The sequence below is a fragment of the Bidens hawaiensis genome, unplaced genomic scaffold, assembly GCF_021521415.1.
Source record: "Bidens hawaiensis isolate Kalapana, Puna unplaced genomic scaffold, B.hawaiensis_p1.1 tig00008945_1, whole genome shotgun sequence".
Lineage (NCBI taxonomy): Eukaryota > Viridiplantae > Streptophyta > Magnoliopsida > Asterales > Asteraceae > Bidens > Bidens hawaiensis.
The window spans coordinates 690817-706067 of record NW_027491649.1 but is presented as its reverse complement, the minus strand read 5'-3'; the positions used below and the strand labels follow the sequence as shown (position 1 = coordinate 706067).

Below are 15251 nucleotides of genomic sequence, written 5' to 3'. Positions count from 1 at the left end.
ACAAATAATCATTCGTGTATGTGCAAACAAACCAAGAAAAATCGTAACAATAGGTCTCCCGTGTTCATCTAATGGATCCATGAAAACTTCGGAATAGGCCGATCAAAGCGGTTAATGATCAACACATACAAATATACAACACTAGTAAACGTCCATAACACATGGGTTTTGCGCACATAATTTCATAAACAAGTTTAAGACTCAAGTTGTACGAACACATGAACATCCCAAAACGTTAAAAATAAAAGGGGATTAGGTACGAGATTACTCACTTGTAAAAGGTGCGTTGAAAGATAACGTAAGAACAAGCGAAGGTTAACCTATAAATAAGAGGTTATTGGTTTAACGATTGGTTTTTATGTCTTGAATATATGCAAGTTACTTAAACAAATTATTTAAAGAATAATTATATATTATATATTTACCGAGATTTCTGGGCAGAAAAGAAGAGAAGACGGATTGCAAAGAGGCGTCGCTGAGGATCTTCGGCAGAGAGTAAGGGAGAAAGATTTTGGGGAGTGTTTAAGTGTAGTGTTTAATTATCCAAGAATTAGTTTTATTTATAGGAAAACCCTAGGGAACACATCCCTTGAAATGGGGAAAAAGATCTTATCAAATCAAAGCAAAAGATATTAAAAGCAAAAGATATCACAAGCAAAAGATATGGTGGCAGCTGCAGGGGATGGGGAAGGCTGACAGGTTACTGTTCATAGCATGGGAGGGGTCAGTCAAAGTACTGTTCAAGACCTGGAAAAGAAGATTTTAAAAGATTAAGCCAGTTACTTTTTCTGACAACCAAGAGGGTTGGTAAGCAAGCTGCGCCGAAAGTGACCTTTCGGACAGATGTCAGATCTGGCCTACTGTGCCCATACCTTGGCAGGTATAGCACAGAAGATAAGATATTTCAAAAGCATACAGGCTGGCTTAAACTGGAGAAAAGACTTAAGTGTCTAGCGCGAGAAGGCTTGAGTGCGCGAGGGCGAAGGCAGACAGAACAAGCCTTAGCGCGCCGCGGGAAGAACTACAATCCTTAGCGCGCCGCGGGAAGAACTACAATCCTTTGCGCGCCGGGAAGAACTACAATCCTTAGCGCGCCGCGGGAAGAACTACAATCCTTTGCGCGCCGCGGGAAGAGTTCGTCTCGCGTATCGCAGGAACAGCTGGTCTTCACGCAGGCTTCCTTGTAAGGAGTCTGGCGCGTGGAGCTGCGCAGACATCCTTAGGCGGGAAGAACCAAAGGACAAGCAAAGAGTTAAGAGAAAAAAGGGGGGTTCAAGGCTTAAGGGTTAAGCAGGGGGGCGGGACGGCGACAAGAGAGAAAAAGAGGCGGGACGGCGACAAGAGAGAAAAAGGGGTGGGACGGCGGAAAGAAAATTATTATTATTAGTACTATATAAATATATATGATAAATTTATAAAGATTATAATCAAATTTTAAATCTTAAAAACGGATCCAAAAACGGGTACCTGGGTCGGGTCGGATTTGGGCAGTTGTCACAGCTACAATCTTTAAAAATAAAGATTTCGGCAAACGAAAGTGTTTCCTAAACGTCTCGTCATTGTATTTTGGCTCCTCCACAAAATAGTCGTTCATTAGCACTTCGTGGGCATGTATACGATCACGATCCACCATTTTTTTCTTTGGACGGTTCGGGCCTTAAGTTCGTTATATAACAACGGGAACCATTCGAGAATGTCATCGTCCGAAGACGAAGAGCTATCGGTGTATAAGGGAACCAAGTTGTTCGGAAATTCCATATTTTTTTGTTTTGAATGAAATGGAATATTGAGAGTGTTTTGAGTTGGATTTGGTTTTGAGTTGGATTGAAATGGTTGTTTATGTTTATTTATATCGTTATATAACAACGGGAACCATTTCTTGGTTTCCCCCGCGTGATGTTCATCACGCACAAACCCCTATCACGCGTGATGGGTGCATCGGCGGCGGTGTTTGTGAGGCCATCACGCGCCATCACGCTCCACCCCGTCCCCTCTTACATTGTTATTGGTTTGTTAGTATTTTTTAATTGTATCAAATTGTTTTTTTTTCTTTTTCTATTTTTTTTGTTAAAGAGTTTACGTGGGAGAGTGTTAAGACTCAAATAGGCATAGTCTAGCTTGAAACATGCTTGTAATGACATCTTATTTACCCGGGTTTGAACACCACTCCATCCACGATTTTTGCTTCTTTTCTTTTATTACTTTTTCTTATGCAAGTTTTTTTTTATTTGTTTGCTAAATATTTTGTTCACTGCAATTTTTTGATACTTTTTTTTCCTTTTTCCCCACATTTGTATGTCTATCCACCCCCCCCCCCCCACCCCCTTCACCCACAACCCCAAACACACGCACAAAAACCTTCTCTTTTCTATCCGTCTTAAATTTTGTTTTAGCACGAGACAACCTTTTATTCTGTTTTTTCCTAAATGTTTTAAGAATATGTAGGTGAGATTCAGAAGCCAACAATCTAGTACCCTAATAAGTTTAATGACTTAACTAGTACCCTAATAAGCTTAAGACTTAACTAAAGTCTCAAACTTCGAGCTAAACATTAACAAGCGGTTCACGGTTTTTCCACTCAAAACCGGTTCGTGCTTTTTTTTCGTTTTCGGTTAAATTATTTAAATGTTTTTAAAGTTACAATGTTGTCACAAAACACGGGGTCTAATATTGTTTATAAACATACAAGGACGTAACTAATATTCTTTGAACTGTTGTAGCCTTGTAGCTACTTTTCTTTCAATTCCATTGTTTTATTTTCTCTCATGGACAGCAACACCAAATAGCCAATACGATATTAATTGAACATTCATTACCAACAACCATTTAATTTGTGTCACATCCAAATCCAATGGGCTAATCTTCACGAGTCAATGTAAAATTGCAAATGAAACGATAAAAGCTGCTATAGGGTTACCGACAATGTTTTGTATATACTCCGTATATTATACCACTATTTTCTATTTTCTCTCATAAAAAATAATATTTTCATTTTGATATATTTATATATGAACAAATTACTGAACTAGTATGATGGTTTTCGTTTTCAAGATGTCTCCCGTGTTGACTGTGTTCTTGTCGATCGTATTTTTCTTTTTTAACGTACAGAAAAAATAATCACCGTATATAATGACTTTAAACTTTTATTGATTATGTTTTTCGTGTCCATCATGTTCTTCATTTTCATCATATTGAAGAAGAATTTATTATAACAATTTTGAAGTCGTGTTATTTGTTGATTGAACTATTGTTTGATGTCATGTGACGAAGTCATGTGCTTCATGATTTTTGAATATGTTGAAGTCAATTCAATCAATTTGGATTGAAAAGAAAGCTAGAGGTCGAGGCAATCGACAGATTGACTTAAAAAATATCGGAAAGTTATGAGATGAAGTTACAAAAATAACATAAACAAAATGGTTTTCTCGTTGTCATCAAAACTTGTTTAATGCTACGTTTAACCGGTCAAGAAAAGTCAACAAGGTACTTAATCAAAACATTTAAAAGTCCATGTATACATTTTTCTAATAGCTCAAATCCCCTATTAATTTACACCACGTATCATGTTTGAACCCCCCCCCCCCTCCCCCTCCTTTTCTCTCTCTCTTTCTCTCCCTCTCACAAACAACCTAAAACGCTATTTGCATCAAGTTATGTACATAACTTTGAGAGGGGGGGGGGGGGGTGTAGGGAAGAGTTTGGGGTCATAACTTTAGCCATAACTCTCCCGCTACACATGGTCTAAGAACGAACAATCTCAATCAAGTGACCCAATATAGGTGTCTCGCACTAAGAGACACAAATCTCTATCAGTTGAGCTACTTCTACGTTTACATTTATTTGTACATATTCTAATTTTATTATGTACGACTACATATTATAAGCTTTTCTTTTTCTCACACTTTAAACACTCATAATCTAAATTCTGAAAAAGAATTTTTGTCAAAAATATGAAAGAAAAAAAAATAGTATAATATACGATGTTTTAGATAATTATCATTTAAGACCTTGAATGGCCCATTAGCAGCATATATTAGAAAACACCAATTTGATTTAACGGTAAAGGTGTATGATTTATAGTTAAATGACTGTCAATTATAGTCTTATTTGAGATATAAGATAAAAGATGAAAAAAATTGCTGTTAAAAAATATCATATTTTTGAAACCCAAAACAAAACCATTACTAGGAGTTTAACTTCGTTTTCATTTTACAATTTTAGTTAACTGCACCATAAAAAAATCTTTTGTCCATCGCAATTCAACAATTAGTTACTGTTTGAGTTACCAGGAAGCTAGATAAGAGAATCATAAGCCATTAAATATTGGTCTAGTGGCGTGGCACTTTCCTCGCAAATGTATGGTTGTATGTTCAAATCGTCACAAATGCAGGATAAAGATAGAGTTTTGCGTTAATTAATAAACTTAAAAAGAAAAAGGACAACGGAACCATAAATTGACAAATTGATTATTATAAAGAAATCAGAGAATATATCCCATAGAAAAAGAACAGAAAAATACTAGCCTATCTATCTATCTACCTCGAGATTCTATACCACCACATATTTTGAGCGGTAACACGTATCACGGATCACTTCACAACTTATCCAATTGATAAGCGTCACGTACTCTATAATATATTCCCAATTTTATTACCTTCCATCACGGTAAATAATCACACGAACTATTATTATTAATATTATCATGTTTACGTTCACTCTCCGACGATCCTTTTCCAGCGGGACCACCGGCAAACTCACCGCACTTCCGGCACCTGGTCATCACCAGTATCTGCCGACACGACGGACACGAAGAATGCGATCCCAACCACACATCAATACACCCCACATGAAACCCATGTCCACACTGCGGCAAAACCCTAATCTCATCACCGTCGGAATACTCCGCCAAGCAAATAACACACTCGCCGGAAGTCAACTCCACTTCCAAACCCTTACCGGAGTCATAAACAAACTTGGGTATGGACTCAACCACCTTCTTCTTCATTCCTTTGTTGGCTGCTGACGGTGGTTGACTAGGGTTCCGGCGAGTGTCAGAGGAGGTGCCGCGGCGGAGCCAGGCGCAGCGGGCGACGGCGATGAGGCCCAAGACGCAGATGAGAGCGCAGAGGAGTGCGGCGAGGATGACGACGAAGTCGGATTCCACGGCGACGGCTTCCGGTGGCTCGGCTGCCGTCTGGTCGAAGGAAGAAGATGTGTTGGTGTTGGAGGAAAGGAATCGGTGGGGTCGAGTCATGATTTTTATTTGTTTTGGGAATTAATAAAGAGAGAGAGAGAGAGAGAGAGAGAGAGAGTGTGGATAGATTTTGTGAGGAGTGTGTGTGTATTTATATAGGGAAATAAAGTTATGTTAGAGCAAAAATATTTTCTAGCTGTTCAGTTTTTTATATTTTTTTATGGTAGTATAAGCAAAAGTGCACCAGTCAACTCACCAAGTTTGGTTAAAAGCTTCACTCAATCACAATTCAACACACATCCTTATGTTTACAATATTTTTTCTGTTTATTTATGTATTTTTAAGTTCTATTAAGCTATTTGTTATGTGATAACTTGTAAAAGCTAGTTATTGTTTTATGTGATTGTCATGTAGGAAAACTAGTTTTTTTATTAATTTAAGCGTTGTTGAATAACTAGCCACTACCATATTAGTAGGGTGAGGTGGATTTTTTAGTAGCATACAAATAATTGATTGTTACTGATGATGAATTTAATTCTTTGAGCCATTTAACACTATCACATTAATAGGAAAGGCCCCACACATTGGCGCTTCTTGGATTTGGTCGGCGTGATTTAATGAGCAAAAAGTTAGTGAAGTGGCCATATAACGCCTATGGCGTCTTGGCACAATGGCTACCCTTGAAGTTTTTTCAACTTACACAACTCTTAATTTATTATTTCTTTTGAATGTTACTTAATAACTCTTTTCTTTATAGAATTATAACGAGTAATTGAGCCAACATGTTACAACGGGGTATTATAATGAGTTAGATGTTTAAAAGGTATCATGAATTGCGAAAAGAAGTCGGTAGGTATTGTTTTGATTCGTTACGATAAAAGTTTTGCAGCAAAAGTTTCATTATCATAATAGAAGGGCCAAGAATTGTAAAAACTTAGCAAAGGTCAAAAATCAAAAAATATAACACAATGTTGAGCAAGATACAACATAATATTAAAAATAAATAAACTATGTCAAATAAAAAATACACAATTAATGACGGAAAAAAAACAATAATAAATTAAAAGACACAATAATCTTTTATTTCCCATGTCTTTTTTTTATTTTTTATTTTTTGAGAAAGAGAAAGATAGCATAAACATTTTAGTTTATTTACTTTTTTTTTTATTTTTGATTTATATTTTGAATTGTGATCTTTTTATTAATTTATTATTAACATTTTTAAGTTTTTTATTTCATAAACCATTTCATTCTTTTAATTTGTGTCTCTAATAATTTGACCCAATTAAATGATAATGTTTCTAACATAGAATAAAACAATAGTATATTTATATAAACCATAGTCTAAGTTAATCTCATAGCCCTGCTTGCGGTGCGCCCATATGATGTATATATGTGTGAACCCTCGGGTGGGCAAAAGTGAAATTGCACTAATTTTGACGTTATTTTACTAATCTCGTGAAAATAACGTTAAAAGTGACGGACGGTTAATCAGGCATCATGTAGTGGCGTTGATAGCCGAAAGACAAGGGTACATGCACCGATCAGCCGGTGTCCCGATGATTGAGTGCTATGTGCCTTATGTCCAAGGCTTGATGCAAAACTACTATCGAGCCGGGGGTCTCACCGGAAGCAGCCTCTCTATCCTTATGGGGTAGAGGTAAGGCTGTCTACATCTTACCCTCCTCAGACCCTACTATAGCTTTGCTATTGGTGGGATATACTGAGTACGATGATGATGATGATGATGATGAGTCTAAGTTAATCTCAACATAGTTAACCTCCACATGTGGGGATTAAGCCCAAACTCTTTTATCAGGGAAGCTCTGTTTCAGCCTCGAGATATTTTTAACTATTTAGCGATTCGATATCATTTTATTGTCATGTTTACAAATATAAGATAAGTACTCTTTTTTTCTTATTGTTTTCGTGATTGTATTATACAGTTGTAATATAAATATCAATAATTGTCAAAATCATTTATACATAAATGATAAAACAAAACATTGCAACCAACGGTTTCGTGTATTTAAATACAAAATCATTTGTCGATAAACCTATTAATCATGGACTTGTCAACTATATGTTTTGTCGTAGAGTTTACATACAGACAAACTTTCCACATCGTTGTACTTGCGCTAGCGGTATAGTGTTTTGGAAATAAGTTAAACATATAACTTCTGTACACCTAATTTCTTTTAGTAATCACCTAGTCGTCTAGTGGTATATATATATGGTGTGTGTGTTTTAAATATGATAGTGAGTTCAAATCTTTGCAAGTATGATGTAATGTAGAATTTTGCGTGTTAAAACATTTGCATCCTACAAAAATATTTTTTTTAAAAGATTGAAATGTAAAAAAGTTAAAAGTTTAATTATAAAACTAAGTGTAATGGATTCACTAAAACATGTAAAAGTTACTGTCGCGTAGTATGATGGCTTATCTAATTTTATTTTCATCTGTTAATCATTGTTTTTCTATTTATATTTATGGTTTTAATTAAATACTTTTTTTTAAATGACCAACAAACAGAGAATTGACTAGGTACTCTGTATTATATGACCCAATGACAAAAACCCACCGTCAGTTGGTCCAACTTAGCCATACGGAGCCCATAAGCACCTCCTAGTAATTTCCCGTATTGGGGAAAGCCCACCCATCTGAAGTCACAGTGTCCCCACTAGTGGTAAAACCCGAACGTTCTCAGGATCAAACTAGAGATCACAAAGATCTCAATCTTCCTTCATCGAGCCACATATGTCCTCCCTAACGTGTTGTCTGTGAGGATTGAGCTTGAGTCTTCACTGAGAAACTCAATTTTTCCTACCGTTACACCACATTGGAAATAACATTTTAATTAAATACTAAAAGAAGAGGACTATATTTTTCATGAGCATGCCCAGTTAAATGGGAGATGTCTTTTGTAAGAATTTCAACTTTGGAATTCATTTATTTTTACGGGTTTGGGTTTGCTTGGTTGTGTTTGTTGAATTGGTTGAAGTGTCAATTGTATTTGGGGAAACATTTGCTATGTATGTCGTGTTTGCGAAACCATATTAGGTGTCAGTTGGATGTCCATAACAAGGCTATAAGTGTTGTCATGGCAAAAGAAGTTAGGATTAAAGAGGTTATTTGGGTCGTTTTGACAATTTTGTGTTTTGTAGAACAAATTATTTGGGTCGTTTTAGGGAAGGTTTAGGAAAAAAACGAATTGTTTGGATTCCATGGATTCATAATTGAAAAGTAGCACTAGAAGTTGAAAATGTTATAAAAGATGAACGGAAAAGATCTCGAGAAAAATAAAATGACAGGTGTTATAGAAAAATGATAAAATGGTATTGTTTATGTACATTTAAAATTAAAATTTTATTTAAAAAAAAATGGTCGACAAATATATGGCCTTTGAAACCGACCCCCCATTGTTTTATTTGCCCCTCACGCCCGCCATGCTTCTACCACCATTACCCTCTACCATTCCTTAGTGCCCACTTTAACGGTGTATAACGTTGAATTGAGTAACATGACATGAGATGCCGCCCCACTACAACTTAAAACACTACACTAACTCTTAACTCACGGTTATAGAACATGACTTCAAACACCTCGACCCCAATAATGTTTCAATGTTTATCTCTTCAAATGATAGTGACATGAATTTGTATTCATTTGTCGCCTTCATGAGCTGCCAATAAATTCTTCTATTCATTCAAAATCTAAGAAATATTAACGTGTAGTGAACATAATATTCAAATATAGAAATATAGAAAATGACTATTAATTGGATGTATAAATTATCTCTAAATAGTAAATACTAAAGTGAGATTCTCTAAAAGTTGATTAGAGAGTCAAACTACATTTAACCTAAAAGTAAAAAAGTAATTTAGAGAGTAGTGAAATAACATAACTTGATAATTTTCTGTTTTGTGGAACATTTTCCTCTCATATAAACTATTCACATTTTCAAAAAGTTTGAAACAAATATTCACCCTTTCAAAAGATATTCATATTCCCCCTCAAGGCTCTCATAAGGTATTTGAATCCCCATAAAAATAATAAAGTGGTTTTTTACAAAAGTGATTGATTTAAAATTAAATCAATTTTAAATCAGATGTAAAATGAGTTCAGTTGAAGGGTTGAAACTAATGCGATTTCAAAATTTAATACGACCTTGTCAATCACATCAAATATGTAAACTTGATTAACCTGAACATGCATATTAATTCTCTATATTTAAAAATAACACTAAAATACAAGAGTATATAAAATAGCTGTATTTAAACTACGAAACTCTTTTAATCAATTAGCTTAAGTAATGACATAAATCACAATAAATAAATAAATATATATATATATACACGGCAAATTAAAGGGGCCACCCACCATGTCAACCCTAATTAACCCAATCTAAGACCACTTTTAATGATGACCTAGTGTTGGTTTGGTTGCCGATAAGACAAAAGTTAAAGTAATTTAAAAAATCAAAAAAAAAAAATTCGCATCAATCTAAGCCGGCAACCTGAAATAGTGGAGCAACCTAGGTTGTAACCCAAACTTGAGTGGTTCTCATCCACATGTCATAAAGTAATTGGTTGTAACCCAAAACTTAACTACTAATTTTCTCAATAATTTAAGAGAAAATTCATAAAATGATCCAAAAGATGAGAGACAGAAAAAAAATAATCCTAAAATAAACTAGATTCCCAAAATAACCCATCAAATTTGTATTGAGCCGACACTTTGGTGTTATAACCGACGGGATTTTACAACCAATTAAAACTTGACACCTGGAAAGTTTCTGACATTTCCGACTACATTTTTAAAAATCTTGGGGTTTTCGTCCATATTTCTAATTTAAATCATTTTGTAAAAAGCAGTCTCTCCAGACGGTTTTTTTATGTTTCTTATTTGGTCCGTTCAAATTATACTTTTCTTGAGAAAATAGCTTTATGAATTTCGTCTTCCAAAACGCATTTTTAATGAACTTGTTCCAAGGAGTTCATATTCTCATGTTTTGTTCTTATAAGTTTTAAAAGTTTAATATCGTTTCGACCGATAGAATTTTTGGTATTCCGTAAGTCTTTGAATATTCCGTCTACTCCGACTATATTTTTAATTAGGTTTCAGGTGGACCCCACATTCTTAAATTAAGCTATCAATTAAATATAATTTTAGTTATCTTCATCTTCTTCCATTTTCAGCTTCAACTTCCAAGTTTTAAGTATATTTCTATTAGGTTCCAAGTTTCAACTTCCATTTTCATCTTCAACTTCCAAATTCCAAGTATATTAATTATATTCATCTTCTTCCATTTTTAATTAGGTTCCAAGTTTCAAATCCGCAACCTCGCTCGATCTCTTCTCTTATACTTCATTTGGATAAACTGTTATTGTTATTGATGGACCGGATATAAAAAGATATAGGAAGATAAACTATTAGAAGATATAGGAATAATATTATATGGGATTTGAACTTATAAGAACAAAACATGAGAATATGAAATCATTGGAACAAATTCATTCAAAATGCGTCTTAGAAGACGAAATTCATAAAGCTCTTTTCTCAATAAAATATAATTTGAACGAACCAGATAAGAAACATAAAAAAACAGTCTGGAGAGACTGCTTTTTACAAAATGATTTAAACTAGAAATATAGACGAAAACCCCAAGATTTTTAAAAATGTCGAATGTCAAAAACTTTCCAAGTGTCAAGTTTTAATTGGTTGTAAATCTCGTTGGTTATAATACCAAAGTGTCGGCTCAGTACAAATTTGATGAGTTATTTTGGGAAACTGGTTTCTTATAGGATCATTTTTTATGTCTCTCCTATTTTGGATTACTTTGGAAATTTTCCCATAATTTAATTACTTAAATAACTCGTAAAATTTAACTTCAAAATAATATATAAATACACAGTATATCTTAACAATTTTTTTGAACATCTCAATATATATTTTTTTAAATTGACTTATTTCAAAATATGTAAGTGTTTTTTTAATATTGTTCCGATACAAAACTATTGGGTTGTAAAAATTATTTCTAAAATGTATTTATTTTTTTATATTTTTAAAAATCACAAATCATATTTAATTAATAAAAAAAATTGGTTTAGGTTGGGTTGTAAATGGGAGTAAAAAATTTGGATTGAATTGGGTTGTGTTGGTTGAAAAGAGAGAAAAAAAAATTTATTATTAAATGCTGGGTTGAGTTGTGAATAAAGATGGTCTAAGGGGCTGTTTGTTTACATTTGAATGGAACCATTCAGATGTAAACATCTGATTCATTCAGACTTCAGACTGTTTGGTTCCAAACAGAAAAAATATCTGAATGGCTAAAATTAGGTCTGAATCATTCAGACATGTTGTTGCTGCTGAATGGGACAGAGGTTCATTCTGACCTGACTCATTCATATCTGAATGAACCAAACAGCCCTAAGTGCTTAAACGTGTTTGAGATTCAACCAAAAATTGACACGGACTCGTCTAACAATACTACTTACTAATGCTTACATTTTTTTTAACCAAATCAATTTGTTTGTAAAACTATTTTGTCTAACTAGTCCGGTCTTAAAACACACTATGTTGGTAATTAGGACTCCAAGTCACAAGTCGGTGAACTTGACGTACCAATATTGACAATTCGGTCATATTTGGATATATTTCTTAATTACATCATATTTCCTAATTGTTTTGTAATTATAATTTATCTAGCAAGTTATGTGAGTCTATATAAACCGATGTATGATTAGACATTATAGAACACATGAGTTGCACCCGAGTTAGAGTTTATCAAAAGAAACACGAGTTATGTGTAATCGGGTTTTTAAGTTATATATTCTCTATAATATATTGAGAGTTATTTAAAATTCGTTTAGTGTTTGTTTTACGATTTGATGAGTTATATCAGTTTGTACTTGACATGCATCCATTAGGAAATATAACCCTCAATTTTCATCCTCTAATTGTCTCCTCGTACGTCAAACTACATACGACCTTTATCTCTACAATAGTACGTAGTATTCAACACCAGTAAAGACTTCCAACGCGCACTTGGACCAGGTACCATTCCGTGTCATATGATGTTTTTTAGACGTCATACACACGTGATTCATACAAACCAACTGGATTTGACCACAATAACCTCTTGAACATGGAATAGGCGTCTGCTTTAATAATATCAATCAAAGTGAATGGAGACTAATCATAAGCACACACATGACACATCTTCCCTCTAGTGTTTTTCACGTGCATGGGTCCCACTAGACGTCTAGACGTACATGAAGTAGTAGAAGATCCAACTTTTCAGTGGGTGGTGGGTGTTGCAGGCTGGCCCTTTATATACCTTTAATTTTCTTTTTAACACGACTTGCATTGTTTGTCTTAATTTATTCTTTAAGATTAAGAAATGTATGATATTATTATATATTATCTTATGCCATGAAACTTCCTTAGGATACTAAAGTTAAGTGACCAAAGATTTCTGTTTCAAATGAGTCACACATGTCACAATAATCTCGAAAGATTAGCAGAGTCAAGTCTATGTCTAATCATAATCATCGTGTGAACATTTGAAAAATGGTTTTCATAGTACAAGTTAATAGTTAAAACTTAAAGCCTATGTTACTACGAAAACCAGATAAGCTGGCATGAGATGGAGCTAGTTACGCTTAAATGCTTAAGGGAATATGTAGTGTTTGCATGAAAAAAGTGACTCATCATGTAACTGTCATGTAGGTGAAAAACGTCCCACAAAAAATATGTGTAACACCCCGACCGATGGCGGATTATACACCGGGGCGCTACGAATTGTTTCATTACTCGCGACACTATTTGGGTGTCAATATTTAATAAATACATTTCATTGCGCATGCGCATAACACACCAGAAAGTAACATAAATCACATATCATAACTCATAATATTCAAATACATAAATTGTCTTGTTATATTTTAAACTAGGTCCAAAGTAAAAGAAAACATCCTACGTGTCCTCGAGTTTCCAAAAGCAGCTACAGCAAACCTGAACATGTGTTAAAATAAAACGTCAACACTTGCGTGTCGGTGAGAAATCAAGTTTAATAGATATAAATAGATAATAACAAAGCACTGCGCGCAACATGTGTATAACTGGTGTTCAACATAGTGTGTAAACAGATTGTGATCAAGCCTAAATAGATCATAGCTCATAGTTCATAGCGTGCTCCAAATCGAGCAAAAACAAATAATCAATCGTGTATGTGCAAACAAACCAAGAAAATCGTAACGATAGGTCTCCCGTGTTCATCTAATGGATCCATGAAAACTTCGGAATAGGCCGATCAAAGCGGTTAATGATCAACACATACAAATATACAACACTAGTAAACGTCCATAACACATGGGTTTTGCGCACAAAATTTTATAAACAAGTTTAAGACTCAAGTTGTACGAACACATGAACATCCCAAAACGTTAAAAATAAAAGGGGATTAGGTACGAGATTACTCACTTGTAAAAGGTGCGTTGAAAGATAATGTAAGAACCAACTTTTTAACAAGCGAAAGTTAACCTATTTATTGGTTTTAACGATTGGTTTTAATGTCTAGAATATATGTAAGTCACTTAAACAAATTATAAAAAAAATTATATATTATATATTTACCGAGATTTCTGGGCAGAAAAGAAGAGAAGACGGATTGCAAAGAGGGGAGTTGGAGGCGTCGCTGAGGATCTTCGGCTGAGAGTAAGGGAGAAAGATTTTTGGGGAGTGTTTTAAGTGTTTAATTATCCAGGAAATTAGTTTTATTTATAGGAAAACCCTAGGGAACACATCCCTCGAATTGAGGAAAAAGATCTTATCAAATCAAAGCAAAAGATATCAGAAGCAAAAGATATGGTGGCAGCTGCAGGGGATGGGGGAAGGCTGACAGGTTACTGTTCAAAGCATGGGAGGGGTCAGTCAAAGTACTGTTCAAGACATGGAAAAGAAGATTTTAAAAGATTATGCCAGTTACTTTTTCTGACAACCAAGAGGGTTGGTAAGCAAGCTGCGCCGAAAGTGACTTTTCGGACAGATGTCAGATCTGGCCTACTGTGCCCATACCTTGGCAGGTATAGCACAGAAGATAAGATATTTCAAAAGCATACAGGCTGGATTAAACTGGAGAAAAGACTTAACTGTCTAGCGCGAGAAGGCTTGAGTGCGCGAGGGCGAAGGCAGACAGAACAATCCTTAGCGCGCCGCGGGAAGAACTACAATTCTTTGCGCGTCGCGGGAACAGTTCGCCTCGCGTAACGCAGGAACAGCTGGTCTTCACGCAGGTTTCCTTGTAAGGAGTCTGGCGCGTGGAGCTGCGCAGACATCCTTAGGCGGGAAGAACCAAAGGACAAGCAAAGAGTTAAGAGAGAAAAAAAAAGGGTTCAAGGCTCAAGGTTTAAGCAGAGGGGCGGGACGGCGACAAGAGAGAAAAAGGGGCGGGACAGCGGAAAGGAATTATTATTATTATTATTAGTAATATATATATATAAATATATAATAAAATTTATAAAGATTATAATCAAATTTTAAATCTTAAAATCGGATCCGAAAACGGGTACCTGGGTCGGGTCGGATTTGGGCAGATGTCACAATATGTATAAGGGTGAACGGGGTGGTAACGAGAGGGCTTCGGGGTGGGTTCGAGACCATCGAGAACATCACCCTGGGTGCGTAAAACAAACCTAAGCGGGGCGGGGTAGCCAAGCCAGTTATCTAGAATGTTTAATTCTCTTTCCTTTTTTTTTAAACAATAAACCGTACGTTTTAACTTATCTCCAACGTCTTGAATTTATAATCACTTGTGGCAGTGCTGATTAAGGTTGCCGAAGGTGGTGAGGATGAAAAGGAAGATGATTGTGGGCAATTAATGATGAAAATAGCCAATGGCGGGTCTCTATTTTTTTATCCGTCAAGATTCCCTATAATCATATAACAAAGTGATTACAATAAAGTATTAGGTAAACGGGCAACAAGTTGAACGACAACCCATTTATAAATAACAAATCCGATTATACTAGAAACAAAGTTTTGTGTCTTAGGGAT

General features: G+C 35.0%; 1 protein-coding gene and 1 pseudogene across 1 annotated transcript in view; both read right to left on the bottom strand.

Annotated features, from left to right (window-relative positions):
* The window catches only part of LOC143530391 (very-long-chain (3R)-3-hydroxyacyl-CoA dehydratase PASTICCINO 2-like), a 265235-nt gene that overhangs the window by 238109 nt on the left and 11875 nt on the right, over nucleotides 1–15251 (bottom strand). The gene's annotated exons all lie outside the window — the stretch shown is intronic.
* LOC143530416 (RING-H2 finger protein ATL80 pseudogene) lies at nucleotides 4450–5307 on the bottom strand (annotated as a pseudogene).